Here is an 8895-nt window from a genome sequence, read left to right as displayed (position 1 = left end):
ACCGGTTTTATATGTTGAATTAGACTTAAAATTCATTTCTTAACATGGTATCAAAGTCATAACTGAATAAATGAGACTACTTCAACCAATTTAATATGTTTTACATATTTATTAAATTTCAAATAATATTATTTAGCTATTACGAAATCAATACAATTGAACTATTTTATTGAAAAAATGGACTCTACAGGATTTTAAAAACTTTTGTACGTAGAGACACTAATTGTCAGATTTAAAATGAGTTTCTCTAAATTAATTAGTGACTAAATTACTTTTGTTTAAACGAAACGATGTTTATTAAGAAGAAAGCATTCCATTAGATTGTGATCACTTTTGTGTTTATGAATGATAAAAAAAAGGTCACTTCGAAAAGATATAACAAATTAATTTTGCACGTTTTGTTTTTGGTTGACAAATTTAAGTGACAACATTTTCAGATACATAGTTGCATTCCTCTTCCTAAAAAATAAATTATTGATTTATATAATAAAAAAAAAACTAATTCGGGAGATTATTTTAATATAAGAGAAGTTATTTTCGTGAGATCATAAATAAGCATGAATTTATAGTTGTAGAAGGTTCAATTTTGGCATGCATTTTGTCTTTTTGTGGTTGTCACGTTCATGGCAACAAAATTTCATTACGCCGTTATAATAATAACTGAAATTTCATTAGCAACAAAATTAAAATTTTACACACTGACTGCTTTTGAATTTTGAAGAACTGCAAAACTTTAATATTTCTAGTAGAAAATAAAATCAAAATTTCTTTACGTCGTTATAATAATAACTGAAATTTCATTAGAAACAAAATTAAATTTTTGCACACCGATTGCTTTTATTTTTTATTTTTGAAGAACTGCAAAACTTTAATACTTCTAGTAGAAAAAAAAATCAAAGTTTAATTTTCATTCACTAAAAAAATGTTAATTAGTGAAAAATATTTTTGCAAAAGTTATAAAAAACTTTCATAAATTAACTTGAAATAATTCTACAAAAATACATGAAATTACCAACGACTGAAATTTGTCGAAAATGTCTAAAATTTGTCGATAATAGTATTTTTCCGACGGCTATAACACTGTCGGTAATGACGTTGTCGGTAATATTTACCGACAGACTATTACGACGGTCAGTAATTACCGAAAAAAATTTGTCGGTAATTGCTACATAATCCGTCGATAATTACTGAAGGAAAAATCCATCCGTAAGTCCATCGATAAATATCTCGAACTGGTTCATCTTCTTCCTCTTTCCCCTTCTTCTTTTTTCTCAGATTTCAAATTTTTTTTATCAAACTTTCTTCGTTCCTAAACCAAAACAACCATCAAATTCATTCCAAAACCAAAATCACAGACTAACCTTAGGTTCTCTAATTGTTTTAGAAACTCTAAAATTGGGAAAAATCCCTAATTAGTTCTTTCATGGCAATGGTGGTGTTCTCCCAAGGCAGCGGTGGGGTTCTCCCATGGAAGCAGTGGTGTTCTCCCATGGCAACGATTGTATTCTTCCATGGCAACGGTGGTGTTCTCCCATGGCATCGGTGGTGTTCTCCCATGGCAGCGATGGTGGTCTCCATGGTAGTTGTGGTGTTCTCCAATGGTAGAGGTGACGCTCTCTAGTGGCAGTGGTGGCGCTCTCCAACGGTAGCGGTGGACCTCTCCAACGATAGCGGTGGTGTCAATACCACATTTCGTCCGGATTAATTTTCTTGGGCTTTCTTGCATTTTAGCACATGTTTTAGTATTTATTTACTTATTTTATTTTTTTAGTTTCTTTATTTTTTATTTATTTACTTTATCTTTTTTTATATTTATTATTTTACCCTTATTTTACTTTTCCTCTTATAATTTCTTTTTCTTAATTTTCGTTTTTATTTTCATTTTTATCTTTTATTTTTCTCTATTTATTTTATTTATTTATTTATTTATTTATTGTTTTTGTTTAATATGATTAGTAAAAGAAAAGGAAAAAGATATAAAATGCTATTTTGTCTTTTTTCGAAAAAAAAAAAAAAAGAAAAGAAAAAAAAAAGAAAAGGAAAATAAAAAAAATGAAAAAAAAAACAACAAAAAGAGATTTTGGTTTGGAGGGGCTGCGGGTACAACAGGACAGAGGGTGGTGGATTGGTTTTGGCAGGGACGGTTTTGATTTGAAAAAGAAAAATTGGCAGAGACAAAAACGGTTAAAGGAATCACAATGGAGGGTGGAATGGGCAGGTCATCTAGCGGGTTGAAAAGGTATTAGCCATCAAGAAAAAAAGGGGACAACAAAAAAAAAAAAAAAGAGGACGTCTGGAGTTAGAGAAGGGTCTTCAGGGGAGAAAGGGCAGAGGATAGAGGGAGGATTCCATTGAAAACAAAAGGCAAGAAAAGAAGGACATCACGCTCGGAGGCTCCAGAGAATTATTCCTTCACACACCCGTAACCATGGACACCACGTTTTGAAAAAAAACAGTATCACTCCCCTACAGTCAGCTCCTACGGATACCATTCCATCATCTTCGTCAAACACAATCACCCCATTAACCATTCAGAGACACCACCACAACAAGGGCACAAAATCAAAAAGACGAGCTCGGAGAGAAGAAGCAAAAAAAGGCAAGAGGAGCTCCAAAGAGGTAAGCACATTTGCTCACGCTTTGTTCACCATCGAATAGATTGGCTGCAATATATCGTGTTATGCTTGAGTATGCTCCACTTGAGTATGTTTGAGTATGGTATTCCATCATGAACATTTTCCCTTCTCTCCATCCTACACTGGTAAACGCTTATATTATGTTTTATACGACTGTTGCTTGAAAGTTCAAAAGAAACGTGTGTATGCGTAACGTCCATTTCACCGACCACCATCCATTCTTCATCACCACCGCCTATACTCAGACCATCAACCCAGAACCAATCCCTGCAACCACAAACTAAGACCCCCACGCCTCTGTCCATCCCCAATCATCAACAATGAACTTGAAACATTAAACCTGATTTNCACCAGAAAAAAACAATAAAAAAGGGAAACACGATCAATCTGGCCCCACATTCTCATCTCTCCAATCCATTCTAACTTGCTATCATCATAGAATCAACAAGAATCTCACACAGAAATTCCAATTTACCATTGTATTTCCCATTTCAATGTTCTCACACAGATCCCAATTCCCAAATCTTTTTCCTAGTTCAACCTTAAACTCAGCCTTTTCCATGGCAACGGAAGAACCCACTATCGTTGTGAAACCTGCAATCAAAGCTAAGCCAAATTTGAACTAACATCTGTAACGCGGAAAGATTCAAAAAGGGAAACCCATCACACTGAATCTCCAAACATCGTCTCGGCAAGCCCTTGTGGTTGTTTCCCCTGATAATTAACGGTGGGACCACGCTGGTGGTGGTCTCTATGATGGCAGCATCAGTCTTTTTGGCAATGGCAACCACGGAGGAATAGGAGGAGAGGAGTCACCCACGCCGGAGACTGGTTTCGTTCATGGTGGTGGAGACTCGCCGTGGAGGAGCAACGGTTCTTCTCTGACGGCAGCGGCGTGTTCGAATTCGAAGAAGAGGAAAGAGGGTTTGTGAGGCTTTAGGCGAAGGTCACGATCACCGGCAGTGGAACACCTCGTCGGCGGCGTGGAGAAGGCGTCTCTGGGCGCGACGGTGCTGGTTCGGTGGGTGGCCATCNTCGCGCGAGAAGAAATGGAAAAACAGCGAGATGTCGGGTTCGACGGTGGCTCTGGGCACGTGATGTCACCGGCGACNCCCTTGATGGTGGTTTGGGGTGGAGAAGACGGGTGGTGAAGATGGTGGCCTTAGGTCCGCCGGCTAGGAGGTGTGTGGGGAACCCTAGATCCTGTTCTGCATTGTGTGAAATGGGAGTTGGAAGTCAGAACCCCTAAAGGGGTTCCTGAGCTGGGCATGGTCCCTTTCGTCTGGGCCAGGTTTTGAGCCAGCTTTTATATAAAAAAAAAAAAAAAACGTTTTACTTATGCACCCCCCAATTTTCATCCGCGCACCCCAACCAATACTATTCACACTCCCATGTCACTTCTGCAAACAAAAAAAGGAAAAGAGACCTTGGACCTGGCCAACGAATTACCCAATGACANCCCCCATTATTCACAGNTGCACCCCTACCTTTGGTCATGGGCCTATGAGTTTCATATTGCACTCCTGGTTTTGTCTTCGGCACTCCCTTTTTCTTATTGGGCCTATTGGACTGTATTGTTTTTTTTTATTATTGTCTTTGCTTTTATTTTTTTTANTTTTTATTTTTTATCTTTAGAATTTGCTTTATTTGATTGTTAAAAATAAAAATATAAAATTATAAAAAATCAAAATCAAATTAAAATATTTTGAAAAGATTTAAGCACACGTGCGACCGCTCGCGTAGGCCTTGTGCTGAAAATCTTTTCCTTTTCTTTTATAAAAATCAAAAATCAAATAAAAATATTTTGAAAAGGTTCAAGCACACGTGCGACCGCTCGCGTAGGCCTTGTGCAGAAAACCTTTTTCCTTTTCTTTTACAAAAATTCAAAAATTAATAAAAATATTTTGAAAAGGTTTAAGCACACGTGCGACCGCTCGCGTAGGCCTTGTCCTGAAAACCTTTTCCCTTTTCTTTTACAAAACTTAAAATCATTAAAAATATTTTGAAAAGATTTAAGCACACGTGCGACCGCTCGCGTAGGCCTTGTGCTAAAAACCTTTTCTCTTTTATATAAAAATACCAAAAAAATATAAAATCTTCAAAAACTAAAAACATCTTCAAACATCAATCTTTCTGAAAGAACTACGTAACCCTGATTTCTCAGTATGACTGAGAATACGTAGGAGCAAGGTCAATCCTTGTCGGGCCCAAAAAACCAAAAAAATATTTTTGTTTCTTTATTTTGTTGTTCTTGGGATAGTTAAACATTTTGCAAACTATATCTTTATTCGCGCATTTAATTAAAGGTACTGNCTTTAGGCAGGCGTTGTAGGGTGCTAACACCTTCCCTACACGTAACCGACTTCCGAACCCATCTCTGGTTTTCACAGACTAAGCCTTATCCTTTTTATGGTTTTTTCCATAGTTTTCCAGAATAAACTATGGTGGCGACTCCAAAATTATTTTTCAAATTAATTATTTTTGGATCGTCGTCCCGTCGCGATTTTCAGGTTGCGACAGGTGGTAGTGTGGAAAGATGGTTGCACGAGAGAAAAAAATGGTTGTACAGAATGTGAGAAGTGCTATTGAGATGAGAGGAAAGAAAAAATTAAGATATTAATCTGTGAGATAGAAAAATGACATCTCCTTCGCGCAGAGAGAGGAAAAATGGGTGCAAATTTTGCCGCTCTTTATACCGACGGATTTACCGAGGGATTTTGTCCGTCGGTAATTACAATATGAATTACCGACAGATATTTACCAACGGATTTTGGCCTTCATTAACTACAAGATGCATTATCGATACCAATGAGTTTTGGCCGTCAGTAATTATCGAAGGATAGTATCCGTCGATAATTACATTTTTACATCTGTCTATAAATTCTGTCGGTAATACACATTTACCGACGAAAATAAATCCGTCAGTAAAATTCCGTCAGTAATTCAATGTATTTTTGTAGTTAACTATGTAAATGATAATACTAACATATTTTATATATTCTATTTTTCTTATTAGGAAAAATAGATTTAATTAAATTAAAAAATTATAAAAATAGATGGATAATTATAATTAAAAGGGATTTCAAATTTCTATAAAATAATAATTACTATTAGAGGAGCAAAGTTGACTTATTCTATTTTCATGGAAAAGATGAAGTAGAGGCCTATCTAGATTGGAAAATGAAGGTGGAGCAACTTTGTGCATGTCACCAAGTGAGTGAAGAAAGAAAAGTTCCTCTAGAAACCCTTAGCTTCCAAGGATATGCCATGTAACAGTGGACCTTTGTAGTCTAAGAGATGTCAAGATACGACAAGCTCGTCAAATAGAAACCTTGGTAGATTGAACTGATAATGAGGTAGATCTTTCCAAAAGGAAAGGGATGATAACATACGTCTAGTCAAGGGGCCTATAAAAAGAGCAATGACTAAGAGGATACAAGAAGACAAGGCTTCCTTAATGCTTAGCAAGCCCAAGCAAATGTTTATATAGGCTAAGGAGGATGTGAAGATTTAGTCTAGGACTCTTTGTTTATATTTATTTTGGGCTTGTATTTAGGCAAATTAGTATAGGATTTAGTGGGCCTTGTGTGTGAGACGTGAAAATTAGGGTTACTTGGGCTAGCTTAGGCCTCAAGCAATCTTAATTTGCACGCCTAATGCTTTTTGTGGGGTGTGTTATGGGCCTTCTCCAAGCAATCCTAATTTGCATGCCTAATGCAATCCTAATAGGAAAGTCACACTAGAGGCATGTTATCTTTTGACTCCAAAATTTAAATTCCTTTTTAATTTTTTCTCTTTTTTTGGAGAAGCTTGACTCTCCTTTGCTCATACAAAATAGAGGAGCACCCTTGTTATAAATTCATTCATAAATATAGTAGAAAAACTTTGTATAGATCGTTCTTGACATTTCTTTTTTTGTGAATCAATCTTGGCTAGAGCTCCTCTTTTAGGTTTCCTCTAGTCACCTTTCTTTGAGAGTTGGTCTAATCTCTCTTGAAAGTACCTAGTCACCACATCCAAACACCACTATTGGACCATTTCTTTTTCCTTTACTCTGCGTCAACCTTTTTTACTCTATTCATGCACATATGGACTTGGAGATGGAGTCATCAATAACTTTGTCAATGTTCCAAGGAAGGTGAAGAACTTTTTATTATTAGATTGGATGGTGGTAGTCAATCTTATTTTAAAGCACTTGAGATAATTATATAACTTAAGTGCGAAGGGGTAGTAAACATGTGGTGAAAACCTAATAATAGAATAATGGAACAAAGATTCCAAACTATTGCCTATGGATAAAGGTGTTATGTGTGAAGGTATAATTTGAATTAGTTTGGTTTAAGATAAAAAAATTCTTTCAAAGAAATCTAAAAATTCTCTTTTTATTAAATACCCAACCAATTTTTATGTTTCTTCAAACTTGTATTATCTTCTTTTTTTTTCACCTCAACTTTTCTTTGACTTTTATTAAAACAGAGAAGTAGAGATGTAGAAAGAGAGAACACAGAGTAAATGAAAGATGAATAATACTGGATTGGAGTATGCAACAGATAAAGGCAAAGCCTTTTATACAAGTGTTTTAGTTACTGAAAAAACAGTAACTGAAGATAACAAAAAACGAACTTTAAACAGTTTGAATTACACCACAATACTCTTCCTTAATTCAAACTACATTAAACGAAACAACACCAATTCTTCTCTTCAGCATGTCAAACCTTTCTCCAGTCAAGGCTTTGGTAAACAAGTCTGCCAACTACTCCTCAGTTTTGCAATGTGAGAGCTCAATTCTCTCTTTATTCACCATATCACGCAAGAAATGATACTTCACCTCTATATGCTTGCTTCTCCCATGCCTTATGGGATTCTTTGCCAGATTGATAGCAGAGATATTATCCATTCTCAATTTTACAGCACTCTCCTTCATAATCTTCAACTCTGACAGTAACTCTTTAAGCCAAATACTTTGGCAAGCTCCATAACACCGTGCAATATATTCAACCTCGCAACTAGACAATGCAACCACAGACTGCTTCTTTGAACACCATGAAATAGGTGCTTCGTTCAGGAAGAAGATGTATCCTGAAGTGCTCTTCCTTTCAACCACATCTCCTCCATTTTATGTTTATATCGCCCATACCTTCAACCATCAACGTACTGTCATCTGCGAATTTGACTCCGCTCTTCTTGGTACTGTCAAAATTAACAAGCCACTCCCTGTTATACGTCATATGATTTGAGCATCCTGAATCAAGGTACCAATTCTTGGTCAACGGTTCCATGAAATCAGGAAAAGGCAAACAAAAGAAGAAGTTTCAAGGAAAAGAAGCCCACCTTGCACAGGAAGAGTCAGACGTATTGGTTTGAGCCCGGTCGCCAGACCCGAACCATGGACTATGATACCACTATTAAAACAGAGAAGTAGAGATGCTGAAAGAGAGAACACAGTGAATGAAAGATGAATAATACTGGATTGGAGTATGCAACAGATAAAGGCAAAGCCTTTTATACAAGTGTTTTAGTTACTTATAAAGCAGTAACTAAAGATAACAAAAAACGAACTTTAAACAGTTTGAATAACACCACAATATTATGTTCATTTGGTGGAGATTTTCAATGAGCCTTCTTGAACTTAGATGTCCGATATCCATGCTTCTTGTTAATGATTTTTGTGATTTTTGTTGTGTTATTCTCCTTTTGGTAGGTCCTTAACTGTTCCATCACTTTTTTTTAAAGCTAGTTAATTTGTCTACTATAAATTATTGTTTATTTGTTTATTTGAGTGGTGTGGTTGTTTCACCATAGATAAAAAAAAAAAAAAAAAACTATATGGATTAAGAGAAAAAAAATGTAATAATGAAGAAAAAATGGTGAGAAAAATTAAAAAAAAAAAAAAAAATTATATGGATAAAAAAAAAAAAAATGTAATAATGAAGAAAAAATGGTGAGAAAAATTAAAGTTTATTTTACTTGTTGTGATAGAATATATATTTTTTTCATATTAATATTTAGAAAATAATTAATGATATTATTTTTAAAAATATGAATTAGAATGAAAATAGATTATTATAAATCTTAATAAATAAAATGTATTTTTAAAATAATCATATATTAAAATAAATTATTATTAAATTTAATGAAATAAAAAGAGGTTTTTAAAATAGTAACATATTAAAATAAATAACTTTAAAATTATTAAATTTAAATAAAATTTTGTTTTATATATATATATATATATATATATATATATATATATATATAT

At 34.7% G+C, this 8895-nt stretch overlaps 1 protein-coding gene across 1 annotated transcript in view; it reads left to right on the top strand.

The window, feature by feature from the left end:
• The first annotated feature begins 2356 nt into the window (after positions 1-2356).
• Positions 2357-8895, top strand: part of LOC106772052 (ammonium transporter 3 member 2) — a 13285-nt gene continuing 6746 nt past the window's right edge. The window contains exon 1 of the mRNA XM_014658195.2: positions 2357-2619. The gene's annotated coding sequence lies outside the window, so the exon portion shown is untranslated. The remainder of the gene's footprint in view (positions 2620-8895) is intronic.

Source organism: Vigna radiata, chromosome 8, assembly GCF_000741045.1.
Source record: "Vigna radiata var. radiata cultivar VC1973A chromosome 8, Vradiata_ver6, whole genome shotgun sequence".
In the NCBI taxonomy this organism is placed as follows: Eukaryota; Viridiplantae; Streptophyta; class Magnoliopsida; order Fabales; family Fabaceae; genus Vigna; species Vigna radiata.
This window is presented reverse-complemented; position numbering and strand designations above follow the sequence as displayed.